General features: G+C 44.0%; 1 protein-coding gene across 3 annotated transcripts in view; it reads right to left on the reverse strand.

Moving 5' to 3' along the window:
- Positions 1-18643, reverse strand: part of APBA1 (amyloid beta precursor protein binding family A member 1) — a 213779-nt gene that overhangs the window by 46293 nt on the left and 148843 nt on the right. The window lies entirely within an intron of this gene.

Below are 18643 nucleotides of genomic sequence, written 5' to 3' on the forward strand. Positions count from 1 at the left end.
AGAGTTTTTTTCCGCTGAAAATGCGAACAGGAAAAACGCAGCAGAATACAGTAGTAGAATAGTGGATGAGATTTAACAAATCTCATCCACGTGCTGCGTAAAAATTCCGAGCAGAAATTCACCTGCGGTGCGTATTTTTTGGACTGCAGCATGTCAATTCCTGCTGCGGAAAGTGTCCGCAAAAAATGCAGGAAATGGTGCGTTTTTGCCGCAGTGGAAATTACGTGACTTTCAACGGAATTGCTGCAGAAATTTTCTGCAACAATTCCGTTGTGTGTGGACAAGCTATAATTGTTAGAGGTCATAATATTATGACATACGTGACATCACAAATAACAACCACTTTCGGCCAAATGCACATGATGCGTATTACGTGCAGATTTACGGCAGATATTTTCTGCCTAAATTTACTAGCGCTAGCTGCAGTCACCTATTGCAGAAAGAAAACAGCAATACTGGGTTTTTCATCTAGAAGAATACTGCATTTCTGATTTTCTTTTTACAGTCAGAATAAAATGTGCTGCTTGATATGGATGCTTAGTTTATGTTTTTCATCAGTTTTGCATAACCATAAGTACCAGCAGGCATTTCTATTTTACAATCATATTTCCTGTTTCTCCAAAATGTTCCAATGACCTCTAAAAAACTGCAGCATGACAGCCCCAATGAGACAGATTTGGAGATGTAGCAGAGCTGAGTTTGACACAACTAATAGAGATACTAAGAGCACATTCAGACATGGTGGAATTGCTGGTGAATTCCGCTGTGGACAGTCCGCAGTGGAATTCTGCAGCAGCCGTTTTTGACATTTGTTTCTATACATTTTTAGAAAACTTAGTTCAGACGTTGCGGAAAATAACTGCGCAGAATTTAGGCTGCGGTGCAGAATTTTCCCTCCCAGCATGCTCATTATGTTGCGGAGAAGAATCGGAATTTCACTGCGGATTTCAGCCTTTGTAATGCAAAATCTGAAATCTGTGGCAAGTCCGCTGTGATATCTGCAACGTCTGAATTACTTGTCAAATATGCACCATATTTTTGGTGGAAAAATTCCGCCAAATTTGAACATGGCCTAAGAGTCTATTCACACGTTGAAGTTGGGGTGAAGTTAGAACTGCATAGAAAAACCGTATCTGAAGACGGCATGCATTTGCACGGAGATTTGATGCGTTATTCTATGAGGTTGGTTTTTTTAATCGCAATTGTATTGAAAAATGAATCAAATACAAAATGTGTATAGTTTTTTTGTTTTACTACCTTTATACAATAAAACCCCTTTTTTCTTTTTTTTAAGTGTTTTTTGTGTCTTCATATTCCAAGAGCCATAACTTTTTTATTTTTCTGTGTACGTATCCGTATGAATTTTTATTTTTTGCGGGACGACTTGTAGCTTTATTTTGTACCATTTTAGGTACATACGGCTTCTTGATCACTTTTTATTGTAATTTTTGGAAGGCAGAATGAACAGAAAACAGCAATTCTGCCATTGTTTATTCATTTTTTTACAGCGTTGACCAGGTGGCTTAAATAACGTAATAGTTTTATCGTTATGGACGCGGTGATACCAATTTTGTGGCGCTTTTTTTTCACAATAAAGCATTTTGTAAGGGGAAAAAGTAGGCTTTCCAATTGTGTTTGCTTGCGATTTTTCACTCATTTATTAGAAACTTGATTAAACTATCTTTTAAATTTTTAGTCCCAGTAGGGGACTTCACTATGCGATCATTTGATCGCTTTTATAATACAATGCAATACTTCTGTATTGCAGTGTATTATGCGGTCAGGGCCTCACAGGCATACACTGAAGGCAGACTTGGGGGCCTTTGTTAGGCCCCTGGCTGCCAAGGAAATCATCGGCACCCCACGATTGCATTTGGGGGGTGCCTATGGCTTAACAGAGGAAACCCCCTCCCTCTGAAACTACTTAGATGTAAACAGGCAAGATCGAAGGTAACTTTGATTCCACCTGTTAGAGCAGATTTGTTTTGAATGCTTTATCAGAAAAAACACAGCTCAAGCCACGGTGAATATACATTAGAGGGGTATTCCAGTACTGGCAAGGGGGCGTGTCTCTGCTACGGACAGTGTTAGCACTCCCCAGCTCTTACACTGTCCGCAGCAGTGACACGCCCCCTTGCCAGTTCGGCAGACAAAGTACAAGACTGATCTCTCACTAGAGCTGAAGAGATGAGAGCTCCTCTCCCCAGCTCTTACACTGTCCGTAGCAGTGACACGCCCCCTTGCCAGTTCGGCAGACAATACAAGAATGATCTCTCACAAGAGCTGAAGAGATGAGAGCGCGCTCTCCTCTCCACATCTCTTACACTGTCCGTAGCAGTGACACGCCCCCTTGCCAGTTCGGCAGACAATACAAGACTGATCTCTCACTAGAGCTGAAGAGATGAGAGCTCCTCTCCCCAGCTCTTACACTGTCCGTAGCAGAGACACGCCCCCTTGCCAGTTCGGCAGACAATACAAGAATGATCTCTCACAAGAGCTGAAGAGATGAGAGCGCGCTCTCCTCTCCACATCTCTTACACTGTCCGTAGCAGTGACACGCCCCCTTGCCAGTTCGGCAGACAATACAAGAATGATCTCTCACAAGAGCTAAAGAGATGAGAGCTCCTCTCCCCAGCTCTTCCACTGTCAGTAGCAGAGACACGCCCCCTTGCCAGTTCGGCAGACAATACAGGACTGATCTCTCGCAAGAAATGAAGAGATGAGAGCGCGCTCTCCTCTCCACAGCTCTTACACTGTCCGTAGCAGTGACACGCCCCCTTTCCAGTTCGGTAGACAATACAAGACTGATCTCTCACTAGAGCTGAAGAGATGAGAGCTCCCCTCCACAGCTCTTACACTGTCCGTAGCAGTGACACGCCCCCTTGCCAGTTCGGCAGACAATACAAGACTGATCTCTCGCAAGAGCTGAAGAGATGAGAGCTCCTCTCCCCAGCTTTTACACTGTCCGCAGCAGAGACACGCCCCCTTGCCAGTTCGGCAGACAATACAGGACTGATCTCTCGCAAGAAATGAAGAGATGAGAGCTCCTCTCCACAGCTCTTACACTGTCCGCAGCAGTGACATGCCCCCTTGCCAGTTCGGCAGACAATACAAGACTGATCTCTCGCAAGAGCTGACGAGATGAGAGCGCGCTCTCCCCAGCTCTTCCACTGTCAGTAGCAGAGACACGCCCCCTTGCCAGTTCAGCAGGCAATACAAGCATGCTCATTATGTTGCGGAGAAGAATCGGAATTTCACTGCGGATTTCAGCCTTTGTAATGCAAAAACTGAAATCTGTGGCAAGTCCGCTGTGATATCTGCAACGTCTGAATTACTTGTCAAATATGCACCATATTTTTGGTGGAAAAATTCCGCCAAATTTGAACATGGCCTAAGAGTCTATTCACACGTTGAAGTTGGGGTGAAGTTAGAACTGCATAGAAAAACCGTATCTGAAGACGGCATGCATTTGCACGGAGATTTGATGCGTTATTCTATGAGGTTGGTTTTTTTAATCGCAATTGTATTGAAAAATGAATCAAATACAAAATGTGTATAGTTTTTTTGTTTTACTACCTTTATACAATAAAACCCCTTTTTTCTTTTTTTTAAGTGTTTTTTGTGTCTTCATATTCCAAGAGCCATAACTTTTTTATTTTTCTGTGTACGTATCCGTATGAATTTTTATTTTTTGCGGGACGACTTGTAGCTTTATTTTGTACCATTTTAGGTACATACGGCTTCTTGATCACTTTTTATTGTGATTTTTGGAAGGCAGAATGAACAGAAAACAGCAATTCTGCCATTGTTTATTCATTTTTTTACAGCGTTGACCAGGTGGCTTAAATAACGTAATAGTTTTATCGTTATGGACGCGGTGATACCAATTTTGTGGCGCTTTTTTTTCACAATAAAGCATTTTGTAAGGGGAAAAAGTAGGCTTTCCAATTGTGTTTGCTTGCGATTTTTCACTCATTTATTAGAAACTTGATTAAACTATCTTTTAAATTTTTAGTCCCAGTAGGGGACTTCACTATGCGATCATTTGATCGCTTTTATAATACAATGCAATACTTCTGTATTGCAGTGTATTATGCGGTCAGGGCCTCACAGGCATACACTGAAGGCAGACTTGGGGGCCTTTGTTAGGCCCCTGGCTGCCAAGGAAATCATCGGCACCCCACGATTGCATTTGGGGGGTGCCTATGGCTTAACAGAGGAAACCCCCTCCCTCTGAAACTACTTAGATGTAAACAGGCAAGATCGAAGGTAACTTTGATTCCACCTGTTAGAGCAGATTTGTTTTGAATGCTTTATCAGAAAAAACACAGCTCAAGCCACGGTGAATATACATTAGAGGGGTATTCCAGTACTGGCAAGGGGGCGTGTCTCTGCTACGGACAGTGTTAGCACTCCCCAGCTCTTACACTGTCCGCAGCAGTGACACGCCCCCTTGCCAGTTCGGCAGACAAAGTACAAGACTGATCTCTCACTAGAGCTGAAGAGATGAGAGCTCCTCTCCCCAGCTCTTACACTGTCCGTAGCAGTGACACGCCCCCTTGCCAGTTCGGCAGACAATACAAGAATGATCTCTCACAAGAGCTGAAGAGATGAGAGCGCGCTCTCCTCTCCACATCTCTTACACTGTCCGTAGCAGTGACACGCCCCCTTGCCAGTTCGGCAGACAATACAAGACTGATCTCTCACTAGAGCTGAAGAGATGAGAGCTCCTCTCCCCAGCTCTTACACTGTCCGTAGCAGAGACACGCCCCCTTGCCAGTTCGGCAGACAATACAAGAATGATCTCTCACAAGAGCTGAAGAGATGAGAGCGCGCTCTCCTCTCCACATCTCTTACACTGTCCGTAGCAGTGACACGCCCCCTTGCCAGTTCGGCAGACAATACAAGAATGATCTCTCACAAGAGCTAAAGAGATGAGAGCTCCTCTCCCCAGCTCTTCCACTGTCAGTAGCAGAGACACGCCCCCTTGCCAGTTCGGCAGACAATACAGGACTGATCTCTCGCAAGAAATGAAGAGATGAGAGCGCGCTCTCCTCTCCACAGCTCTTACACTGTCCGTAGCAGTGACACGCCCCCTTTCCAGTTCGGTAGACAATACAAGACTGATCTCTCACTAGAGCTGAAGAGATGAGAGCTCCCCTCCACAGCTCTTACACTGTCCGTAGCAGTGACACGCCCCCTTGCCAGTTCGGCAGACAATACAAGACTGATCTCTCGCAAGAGCTGAAGAGATGAGAGCTCCTCTCCCCAGCTCTTACACTGTCCGCAGCAGAGACACGCCCCCTTGCCAGTTCGGCAGACAATACAGGACTGATCTCTCGCAAGAAATGAAGAGATGAGAGCTCCTCTCCACAGCTCTTACACTGTCCGCAGCAGTGACATGCCCCCTTGCCAGTTCGGCAGACAATACAAGACTGATCTCTCGCAAGAGCTGACGAGATGAGAGCGCGCTCTCCCCAGCTCTTCCACTGTCAGTAGCAGAGACACGCCCCCTTGCCAGTTCAGCAGGCAATACAAGCATGCTCATTATGTTGCGGAGAAGAATCGGAATTTCACTGCGGATTTCAGCCTTTGTAATGCAAAAACTGAAATCTGTGGCAAGTCCGCTGTGATATCTGCAACGTCTGAATTACTTGTCAAATATGCACCATATTTTTGGTGGAAAAATTCCGCCAAATTTGAACATGGCCTAAGAGTCTATTCACACGTTGAAGTTGGGGTGAAGTTAGAACTGCATAGAAAAACCGTATCTGAAGACGGCATGCATTTGCACGGAGATTTGATGCGTTATTCTATGAGGTTGGTTTTTTTAATCGCAATTGTATTGAAAAATGAATCAAATACAAAATGTGTATAGTTTTTTTGTTTTACTACCTTTATACAATAAAACCCCTTTTTTCTTTTTTTTAAGTGTTTTTTGTGTCTTCATATTCCAAGAGCCATAACTTTTTTATTTTTCTGTGTACGTATCCGTATGAATTTTTATTTTTTGCGGGACGACTTGTAGCTTTATTTTGTACCATTTTAGGTACATACGGCTTCTTGATCACTTTTTATTGTGATTTTTGGAAGGCAGAATGAACAGAAAACAGCAATTCTGCCATTGTTTATTCATTTTTTTACAGCGTTGACCAGGTGGCTTAAATAACGTAATAGTTTTATCGTTATGGACGCGGTGATACCAATTTTGTGGCGCTTTTTTTTCACAATAAAGCATTTTGTAAGGGGAAAAAGTAGGCTTTCCAATTGTGTTTGCTTGCGATTTTTCACTCATTTATTAGAAACTTGATTAAACTATCTTTTAAATTTTTAGTCCCAGTAGGGGACTTCACTATGCGATCATTTGATCGCTTTTATAATACAATGCAATACTTCTGTATTGCAGTGTATTATGCGGTCAGGGCCTCACAGGCATACACTGAAGGCAGACTTGGGGGCCTTTGTTAGGCCCCTGGCTGCCAAGGAAATCATCGGCACCCCACGATTGCATTTGGGGGGTGCCTATGGCTTAACAGAGGAAACCCCCTCCCTCTGAAACTACTTAGATGTAAACAGGCAAGATCGAAGGTAACTTTGATTCCACCTGTTAGAGCAGATTTGTTTTGAATGCTTTATCAGAAAAAACACAGCTCAAGCCACGGTGAATATACATTAGAGGGGTATTCCAGTACTGGCAAGGGGGCGTGTCTCTGCTACGGACAGTGTTAGCACTCCCCAGCTCTTACACTGTCCGCAGCAGTGACACGCCCCCTTGCCAGTTCGGCAGACAAAGTACAAGACTGATCTCTCACTAGAGCTGAAGAGATGAGAGCTCCTCTCCCCAGCTCTTACACTGTCCGTAGCAGTGACACGCCCCCTTGCCAGTTCGGCAGACAATACAAGAATGATCTCTCACAAGAGCTGAAGAGATGAGAGCGCGCTCTCCTCTCCACATCTCTTACACTGTCCGTAGCAGTGACACGCCCCCTTGCCAGTTCGGCAGACAATACAAGACTGATCTCTCACTAGAGCTGAAGAGATGAGAGCTCCTCTCCCCAGCTCTTACACTGTCCGTAGCAGTGACACGCCCCCTTGCCAGTTCGGCAGACAATACAAGAATGATCTCTCACAAGAGCTGAAGAGATGAGAGCGCGCTCTCCTCTCCACATCTCTTACACTGTCCGTAGCAGTGACACGCCCCCTTGCCAGTTCGGCAGACAATACAAGAATGATCTCTCACAAGAGCTAAAGAGATGAGAGCTCCTCTCCCCAGCTCTTCCACTGTCAGTAGCAGAGACACGCCCCCTTGCCAGTTCGGCAGACAATACAGGACTGATCTCTCGCAAGAAATGAAGAGATGAGAGCGCGCTCTCCTCTCCACAGCTCTTACACTGTCCGTAGCAGTGACACGCCCCCTTTCCAGTTCGGTAGACAATACAAGACTGATCTCTCACTAGAGCTGAAGAGATGAGAGCTCCCCTCCACAGCTCTTACACTGTCCGCAGCAGTGACATGCCCCCTTGCCAGTTCGGCAGACAATACAAGACTGATCTCTCGCAAGAGCTGACGAGATGAGAGCGCGCTCTCCCCAGCTCTTCCACTGTCAGTAGCAGAGACACGCCCCCTTGCCAGTTCAGCAGGCAATACAAGACTGATCTCTCACAAGAGCTGAAGAGATGAGAGCGCGCTCTCCTCTCCACAGCTCTTACACTGTCCGTAGCAGTGACACGCCCCCTTGCCAGTTCGGCAGACAATACAAGACTGATCTCTCACAAGAGCTGAAGAGATGAGAGCGCGCTCTCCTCTCCACATCTCTTACACTGTCCGTAACAGTGACATGCCCCCTTGCCAGTTCGGCAGACAATACAAGACTGATCTCTCACAAGAGCTGAAGAGATGAGAGCGCGCTCTCCTCTCCACAGCTCTTACACTATCCGCAGCATTGACACGCCCCCATGCCAGTTCGGGTGAAAAGACTGCAATCGCACACTCTCTCTCCTCGCTCTTGCTGTGGCACTGTCCATATCTGATTGGACAGTGTCACAGCCATAGTAACACGCTCCTTTGCCAGTACATGTACTGATTCTACACAGGCAGTTGTTAGGACATACCTCAGTATGCCCTAACAACAGGAAATATAGTCAGACAGCCCTGGGGTCCTTCAATGGACCCCAGGGCTGTCTGGCCATACAAGTTATGGGCTTTGATCGCGTCACAGAGATTTTAGGTGACACGATCAAAGGCCAGTCCCCCCTACTCTTATTTACTTTAAATGTCGCGATCAGCTTTGATTGCGGCATTCAAGGGGTTAACGGCGGAGAGAAGATGTTTCTCTTCTCTCCGCTATTAGTGCGGGGCTGCGGCTGCTCCTGATCACGTGTGGACACAGCTGTAACACAGGACGAGAATGCTCGTCCTAATGCGCGAAGTAACCCCCGCTCAGGATGAGCATTCTCGTCCTGTGTCGGCAACTAGTTAAAGCTGGAGATTCATTTCAAACAGGTTGGAATATAAGAATCATTATCATTAGTCATGTAATATTTAAAAACATACAATACAGTGAAATATATTATTCCACTGACTGTCAACTCCCAATCCATCTTTTACACCGTATTGTTCAAATTGTGAGATGGCCTCACCGGTGGGGGCAGCTGGGGTAGTATTGACAGAAGTGATCATAAGCTCCGCAGACCTGTGTCTGGCTGCACCAATCTCTGGTTTATCAGCAGAAAACTTGACTCTTTTTCTGCTTCTTTTGACCCTTTAGTGATCAGTCAATTTTGGGCCCTAATTAACTAATGATTTTTTTCAGTTTTTTATCGTCGCATTTCAAAAGCCATAACTTTCTTATTTTTCCGTAGATCTAGCTTTGTGAGGACTTCTTTTTTGCGGGACAAGTTGTATTCGTAATGGCGCCATTTTGTGGTACATATAATGTATATTGTAGGGCTGTGTGATTAATCAAATTAATTCAATTAATATGCCATTTCAAGTCAGCACGATTCAGGATCTGCCCAGAATCGTGAAATCGCTACAGGCCCCGGCAGGAGAGAGAAAAAAAAGCTTTATTAACAAGCAGACCCGCTGCACAGCGCATCTACTTCAATGAATGACGACAATGCACAGGAGCAGCGGTGAGGGGACTGGGGTTACTGCACTCAACTGAACATGTATGGGCAGGGGAAAGCTTCTCTTTAATGCTAGGCTTGAACCCTGGTTTAGGCTGCATGCAGTGAAAATATGAGACTGAATAATATTTAATAGTAACTAACATGGACAACCAGTAAAAACCTTGACATAACCATATGGTTATCTAACCTTTCCTTGGCTCCAGAATAGATCTGGTTGGTCGCAGTGAGGTGACCACAGCCAAAGTGGGATTTTATTCCATAGGATGCGGTGTTAGAATCCCTACAACTATACCAAAGATGTCCCCTATAGAACCTGAAGGGAAAAGCAAATGGTACTTAAATGTTTTTATGCTGCAGAGATGGTGGAACAACTACAAAAAAATAGATTTTTTGGATATATCTTTACAATAGTTGGAGATCAGTGTTCTCATGCTAGGTTCCTGCAGCCGCCACTAGAGGGAGTTTATATTGAATTCAATTATAGCACAGTATGGAGTAAGCTCCTGTGCCCTCTTTGAAGGCGGCTGGCAGCCAGCATGTTATCTTTTACATTATCTGAGCAGGGAATTTGGAGCTCAGTATAGAAAAAATGGAGCTCCGACTACTAAAAAAAATATATTCAACAGAGAATTTGGAAACTAAAAACGACATGATGATAAAAGGTGGAGATTTACCTTAAGGTAAAGGCTACACAGCAACTTAATTTGCCTACTTTCGTGCTATTATGAGTTGTTGCAGTAGTGGTTACAGGTACAATGTAATGCACCCACCTACTTGTTACAATGTCACATTGTCACAATCATTTATGTCTAGAAAGAAATCTCTTTTACACTATAATTTTTCACAAATTCTTAGCAGTTTTTCTCACCTGTTCCTGCAGATGCTAAAACCAACACGAGCTTTTCACAGTTATATAAAGACAGCGTCATATGATATTTATTACTGTGCTTTTAAAGTGAACTGCATACATATGAAATCATGACAGCCTGCCTGCAGAAAAATACACAGGCTGGCATAAACAGCCCCTGTATTCTTCTAAAGACGTCAGCAAAGAATTTTATAGGGAGCATATATAGGTATGCAATGCCCTAAGAAAACATTTAAATTGGTTGAAAAAATGAAACTATTTCCCCCAGACAGAGGGGCACTCACTAACAAGAGCAACTAGATTAAGACCATCGGCTATGAACTACAACACAAGGTCAAAGTTCTACTCCAGGATGAATCTGCTCTTAATGTACTCTTATAAAGTCCAATATTACCCCCTAAGGCATCCTTAACCCACACTTTTTTATTTCCTTTATGCAGCCCTCAACATGTTCTTGAAATTGGCAATATTATATGTGCATACTTGCACCCTTCTCTGTGTATAAGTAAACTGTAACTATTGATAATTAGATTTTTGGCTATATATAATATTGGTTAGATTTTGAATCATTTAATTTTTTTTTTTAGAGAGGGTGGTTGGGTAAAGGGGTATTGGGCAAAATAACGTATTTGTTATGTGAGTGCACTTCTCTCTGTTTTGTACTAAAGAGAAAAAACAAGAAAACAACTTGTAACATTAAATAGTGTCTGGAAATAGGAACTTTACAGCCTTGGTTTCCATACCTTGCACTGACGAATACTAATAAGCCTGAAACAGCTGTATGCAAGCTGGAATGAATGACTTTGTACTTAAAAATAGTTTGTATGCTGTATACCAATGGCTCTGGATGCATAATCGGCTACTTGGGGTATAACTGAATACATTATATGGCTCCTTATACTGTCCTTAAAGGTCTTTCTCACCACAGGCATTGATGGTGTCTGATTGAGGAGGGTCCGACCCCTGGGACCCTCACTGTAATCTAGAACAAAGCCTCTTTCCTGTCTCAGAGCCGCTACTGACCAGACACTGTCTAGGGAATAGATAAAAATCCCTACTCAAGTAAATGTGGCCATATAGTAGGTCCCACACAGTGACGGATGGGGAATGGCTCTGTGTCAGAGGAAAAGTCGAAGAGCCCACTCTCTGCACAAGAACCACGTGACTTAGTGACTCTGTCTTGAAGAATGTCTAATGAACAAAATATAAAGATCAAAACAATTACATAATAAAAGCATGTCAAACTAGAAATTTGACATTCAGAGTACAAATCCCAAACAATTGACATATGTCACATATATGGTATTTAAGAAGTCTTATATTAGACATTGAGCATGTGCACATTTTTTGGAAATGTATTTTTGCAACTTGTATTCAAATATGGTGCCTCAAGATACATTTTTGTATAAAGTAGTCAATAAATGTTACATTATCCCTACAATATCAATGGTAAGTCCCGCATAAGTTCTCAATTCCAGAATTATATTCATTCTAAATTTTGTTTCAATAGTCAGAATTCCCAAGAATTACCCAAGATAATTTTGTATTAGGTTTGCATTGAAACTGAATAAACCACATGCAAGTACCTATAAAACTGAAATATGGATCTGGATTTATATAAAATAAGAACATACTCCATGCTTTTTTCATTATTATTGTTCACACTGTAATGTACATTACCATGAAAGATGTTTTTAAGTCATGTACAAGGAATGATACAACAAATATTAGGCTATATAATACTTCACAATAAGCACTTACATTTTCATTACGGTATTCAGCTTGGTAGTTCCAAAAATTCTCCATTGGGCTATTGTACGGTACACAACAAGTAATACAGAACAAGATGTTCTCAGGAGCATGCAGGAGACACTGGCGTAATTCTATGGAGGTACTAGTACAACAACTCAAAAATGCAGGACAAGGTAATCGGAGAAACAGTTATTTCAGACCTGATCAATTACTTTCCTGTAAATTTTACATGACTCTACTCAGATTCTTTTCAACAACCTGCAGTAGACATACATACGTGCCTGCATTTGTATACAGCCACTATATACATCCTATACAGTAAGATTTATCACACTATTACAAGTAAATAAGTTATTGTGCTGTACATCTGTGTTCTACCAGAAACAAAAATAACTAACAAATGGTTGAATAAAAAAATTAACATCTTGATAAAAGACAGGAAATTAAGAACCCATAAGGACTTTATTTTAGGGGTTAATACAGTTCAAAAAGTTATATGATTAAGGGGGGGGGGTGTGGCTTGGAAATGGCGGAGTGAGCCTGCTTTCTTTTTGAGCTCCGAGACCGCGGCTTACTTTCAGTAACTTTTCGACACTTACCTCTCTCCAAAAGCGGGAAAGAACGGACCCTAAACCTCCAGCCACCCCAAATACCTCATTAGCACATTTCTCCTGTCAGTCTACAGGAGATTCTCCTTCCTCTTCTCATCGGTCATGGTGCCCAGGCTGTCAATGAACGAACCGCACCCTGCACGGTGGCCTCCCAGCCCAGGTCATCTCAGCCAACCCATACCTATGTTCCTCTCCCAAAATCGAGGATCATCATTCTCTGATTCCGCGGAGGTGGGGGATCCTCCAAGTGATGTTCCGCTGCTCACCGAACTCTAGGTTATGCTACAGGCCCTACCTACACGTGTCGACGTAGAGGCCCAATTTACCTGCCTAGAGGAACGCCATGCTAAAGATATCTCCGCCATACAACAGACCGTGCAACAGATCTCTACTGCAGTGGCTCAGGTTCAACAATGAACCCAAGACCTAGCTGGCTCTGTGTCCATTCTCACATCCACCGTACAGTCACACTCTACCTTGCTGAGCGATCTCACTCTCCATATAGATGATCAGGTGAATCGGGGCCGCCGCAACAATATCAAAATAAGAGGCCTCCCAGAATCAGTGGGTAATGCAGAGTTATGGTGCTCTGTTACCTCCCTGTTTCGCCGGCTGTTAGACCTACATGAGGACGATCATCTGGAACTTGACAGAATTCACAGAATCTACAGCCTTAGGATGCAAGACCGGAATAGGAGCGGCCCACGTGATGTTCTTTGCCGTGTCCATTTTTACAAGCAGAAAGAAGCTCTTCTCCGAAAAGCATGGGAGATGAGTCCCTTTGAATATGAAAGTGCGTCTATAAGTCTGCTACCGGATGTTTCACACCGCAACCTCAATATGCGTAGATTGGTGAAACCTATCCTGGATAAGCCCCGTTAAGCGGGAGCTTCTTACCATTGGGGACATCCCTTTCACATTATTTTACGAAAAGCCAGCAATGAATTTATGTCAGATCCCCGGATGACCTACGCGATGCATTTGCCTTTCTTGGGGTAGACCCCATTCCGATACCGGACTGGACAATACCTGGTCTATTCCTGCGAGCTCCTCAACGCTCAAACTCGGACAGACCTCCTAATCTTCCTAGGCAAGTTGAAATGGTCCGTTCTGGAGATGGTGCCTTGGCAGGGGACCCCCCTCCCCTCGTCGGGAACCCCCTTACTCCTCTGACGGCATGAGTCTTCGCATGTTACGTACATACATGACCATTGGGACCCTGTGAGTACTGCACACCTTGCCTGAATTCTTTTTCTTGCAGGAACCCTCCTCTGTGATGGATTTGTGCAGTTTCATCTGTTGGACTGGTTGACGTTTGGGTACATTGGTCTGCTCCCTTCGCTTACGTTTTGTTTGCATTTTATTCGTGGCTTATATTCTACTATGTTGCATTGTGATGATTTGTACTCAATTCTGTAAAGGATCTGCCAGACACAGCTTCTGTGTCGACGCCCGTGGTTAATCAGTCTGCACCTGCTCCTAAGTCTGATAGAGTGACTCGATCTGCTACCACTCCGGCTGGTCGGCTCAGGAGTGGGAGAACCTATCACAGCCTGGCCAGACGGTTCTAGTTCCCGCCCTCGGTCTATTTATACCTTCATTTCCTGCTTGTCTCTGCCTGTGATTCTTTCCTGTTTCCTGGCTCTGCTGCTCCTGCTATCATTATTGACCTTGCTTCATGTTGACCCTGGCTTTACTGACTACGCTCCTGCTCTGCGTTTGGTACCTCGTACACTCCTGGCTTGACTCGGCTCGTTCACTACTCTTGTTGCTCACGGTCTTGCCGTGGGCAACTGCCCCATTTCCCTTAGCTTCTGTGTACCCTTGTCTGTTGTGCACATATTGAGCGTAGGGACCGTCGCCCAGTTGTACGCCGTCGCCTAGGACGGGCCGTGCAAGTAGGCAGGGACTGAGTGGTGGGTAGATTAGGGCTCACCTGTCTTCTCCCTACCCCATCATTACAAATTCCCTGAAGTATTCTCTCATATTTTTTCCCTTCCTACTCCCACTACCCCCATCGATTCCCATATTTACTCATGTACCCCCCTCCATTTCCATTTTAACCCTGGTAAATGGTCATCACCAATCCCTATGCTGCTCCCCCACCCCCTGGTATGTCACTCTAACGATGCACTTGTTTATTCCTCTCATTTACCCGGTGTTTCTAGTGCATACGTGACTTGTAATATCCTGTGATGCGTTGTGATAATACTTGCTTCCCTCCTGGGGGTATGCTCTTCAGCTTTCCGCTCCCAACCCCCCCTCTCCTCATTTTTACCTAAGAAAATGGCCATTACAACTCCCTCATTTGCCTCTCCTTTAGCTCAATATGATGGAGGAGCTCCTACTGTATACATTTTTGTTACCTGTCGGTCACCTTGCTCAGTGTCCCTATTTCAGTGTATACCCCCCCCCCCCTTCGGTCTGCTGTTCTAACTAGTTCTCACGTTCATATATTGTATGTATGTTATGCACCATAATTTAATCTTGCATCTTCTTTCTGTTTCAATTTGGAGTGACTGGCTCCGCTCATTTCTTCTGCGTTCCTCCCAATTCTATCAGACATTGTCCAGTTGCCGGATTTCCCGCTGTACAGTCTCTGATCTCTAGGTTTTTTCCTCTGTCCCCACAGGACTCCCTTCAGTCCTTTTTTCTTTTCTATTTCTTCCACTCTTCTCCCCATCCCTAGATGGATCTTCTCAGCACAGTTAACCTGAATATTCAGGGTCTTAATATCCCTGAGAATAGGTCCTCCTTGCTTCACCCCCTGTGGAAGAAACGAGCTTCTGTAGCCTTCCTGCAGGAAACTCATTTCCGACAAGACAATATCCCCAGACTCTCAGATAGACGATTTCCAGATGTCTTCCACATATGCTCCCCTGACTCTAAAACTAAAGGAGTTTCAATCCTTATTGCTCGCACTGCACTGTGGGTTTACATGGATTGTCGTCATGATGTTGCAGGACGCTACCTCTTTAACTAAGGTAAGATGGCAGATTCTATTTTTACGTTTGGTGCGGTTTACCTCCCCAACACTGGACAGTCCAATTTTCTAGATAGCATGCTCAGGGATGTTGAGGATTTTCTAGACGGGGTGGTTGTCCTTGGGGGGGACCTCAACATGGCCCTAGATCCCCTGCTTGACACCTCAAAAAGGTTCTTCTCACCTACCATTTGTTTCCCTTCGAAAGGCCAAACCACCCTACAACACTTTCAACTCATAGATACATGGCGCTTATTATACCCTTCCACCCGGGATTACGCATATTACTCCCAAGCCCATGACTCCTACTCACACATTGACTACTTATTCCTTTCCCACAATTACCTTTCCCTATTGCAGTCTTCTCACATAGACACCATTACCTTCTTGGACCATGCTCTAATATCCATGTCGCTGTTTATCCTGTCCTCTCAACCACATTCTTGGAAATGGTGTCTCAACGAAAGTTTGCTACAGGACCAAACTGTGGTGGATAGTGTTCGTAAAGATCTCCAAGAGTTCTTTTCCAGTAACACAACATAAGACGTCTCTTCCCCCGTGGTTTGGGAAACTCATAAAGGCTTCATTCGAGGAACCTTTATTAAACGTGGCTCTCGGCTCAAAAGACTACGGAACTCTGTTTACTGATTTACTGTCCAAAATTAGCACTCTGAAGAAAGCTCATAAAAAGTCCCTCGCCATACAGACTGGAGCTGAACTTTGCCGACTCAGAGAGCAGCTTAAAGACATATCCCTCTCTCATGCCAAAGCCTATCTGGTCAAATGGCGTAATCACTTTTTTTAATTTGGAAACAAGCCGGGTAAAACTTTAGCTAGGACCCTGCGCCTACAGAGGGCGCGTTCATTAATTTCTTACATTTCTGATGATAAGGCACGTTTATTATTTTCTCCATTTAAACAGAGCAATGATCGGAATGTATGGGGAGGAATGATTGTTAATAAGTACGATTGTTCGTCCCCATATATTTGCATCTTGTCGGCAGCACATCCGCTGTTTCTACAGAGATGTGCTTCTGACAAGCCACCTTTTTTTTGTCTTCGTAAAAGATCTGATCAGCCGATGAACGAATGTTTGCTAGTTTGTCTGCTAGTCGCTGCTTACTCATGACAAAGATCGGGAACAAGTGTTCATACAAGTGTTAGCTCACCTGATCATTAGGCCGTGTAAAAGGGCCTTAAAATATCTGAAACTGACCAAGATACTCCTCTATATGTTTAGAATCAATCCTCATAGGAAAGGAGGTCCCTAAAAAGATGCCGCAAAAAGCACCACCTTTGGAGGACTGGGCACAGCCATGTATTACATAGTTGCTCATTCATTTGATTGGACAACATGTATTAGTACATTTCCCCCCTGCAGTGACCATACATATAACGCTTGAATCCACTAATGGAAGCAGCACTCCAGGATTATAGTTCAATAAAAAATCTTTTATTCACTTAGTGTTCACAGCGGCAACGTTTCACCCTCTTAAATGAAGGGTGTCGCGAAATTATTTTTTTTTATATCAATTTGCTTTTAGTGTTTTATTAAAAAATGTTTTATTTATTTGTGTGTTTGTGTTTTACTTTTTTTATTTTTCTTGTCTATGGGGGCTGCCATTTTTTTTTTCATCTCTGTATGTGTCGATTAACGACACATACAGACATGGAATACGGCACATACAGCCCCAGAGTGAATGCGAACGGGACCCGTTCCATTCACTATGCTGTATGCCGTCTGTGTGGGGACGGCGCATGCGCCGCTCCCACACAGTCCAAATGGAAGGTCTTTGGCCGAGCGACGTCCGGCGCCATTTTCTTGTGGACCGGAAGCCGCGGCGGGACAGTAAGATTACTACTTCCGGTCGCGGCTTCCGGACTTGTGTTCTAATGCAAGCACTTGGAGCGGAGGGAGCAGACGGAGCGGACGGACCGGAGGGAGCGGCGGCGGCAGGTAAGTTATTTCTGTGTATGTACGTGTTTTAGTGTGTGATTACTACTGTATGTAAACCTACTACACTGTGTGTTCGCTCAAAAAATGGCGACACACAGTGTAGGAGGTTTGACCGTTCAATCCCCTCCTTTCTCCTGGCACTAGCCAGGATAAGGGAGGGGGGATTCTGTAAGCTCACTAGAGCGAGTGTGTTTTCTCAAATTTTGCAGCATAAAGCAATGTGGTTGCTTTACCACATGCCAATGCTGCAATTTTGGGAATTGCTCCATCTAGTGACCAGCACAGGGAAATGTTATAAATTAGAATCTAATTTATAATATATCCTGACTCGTGAAAAAATTAAAAAAATTAGAACAATGTTTAATCATTTATACACTAACTGTTTAACAAAAAAAAAATATCAAATTTTCTAGCGACACATTACCTTTAATGAGGGAATTTTCAGGTTTGAAAATGCCCTCATTAAGGCCATGTTCGCACTTTGCGTAAATACTGCGGTTTTTCCGCAACGCATTTCTATGTGGAAAATCCGCAGCATAATACAGTAGCAGCAGAGTGGATGAGATTTGAACAAATCTCATCCACACTGTGTAAATGATAAGCGGAAAAGACACTCGGAAACAGTTTTTTAATCCTCAGCATGTCAATTGTATTTGCGTAATTGCTGCTTATTTGTTGCGGGTTTTCCCCATTGAATTCAATGCGAGGTAAAACCCTTGACAAATAGCAGATGTTGCGATTTTTGTGGCAGAAAAGCTACGATTCCGCTGCAAAAATTGCAAATCTTACACTTACTCAGAATTCTGTGCTTCTTCGTTCAGGCCGGTTTCCTGGGATGAGGTTTCATACCATGTGAACGCCGCAGCCAAACACAGACTTCAGTGCTCACATGGGATGAAACGTCATCCCAGGTCTGCAGAACATCAGGACGTCGGAGGGACGCGTCGCCATGTTAAGTAAAGCTGTTTTCATTGCAGGAATTCTGCAGCGGATATTCTGGGCGGACAACTGCACCACATGGTGAATATGCTGTGTACCAACTTACCCTAAGAGGGTAAAACGTTGCTGCTGTGAACCCTGGTGAATAAAAGTTTTTTTATAGAAAAATAATCCTGGAGTGCTGCTTCCATTCATGGATTGAAGCTGTGATATAGGTGAAGTGGTCGTTTACGTTGAAGCTAGAAGAAAGAGAGACAGACAAAGACAGAGAGACAGGGAGAGACTTGTAATAGACACAGCTATTACCAATGGAAGTTATCTGAGAACCGCCTATGATAAATAACAAGATGTAGACAGGTGGTGCCTTGTCACGATCTGTGGGTATGTGGACCCACTGGACCG

The sequence above is a fragment of the Rhinoderma darwinii genome, chromosome 1 (genome assembly GCF_050947455.1).
Source record: "Rhinoderma darwinii isolate aRhiDar2 chromosome 1, aRhiDar2.hap1, whole genome shotgun sequence".
In the NCBI taxonomy this organism is placed as follows: domain Eukaryota; kingdom Metazoa; phylum Chordata; class Amphibia; order Anura; family Rhinodermatidae; genus Rhinoderma; species Rhinoderma darwinii.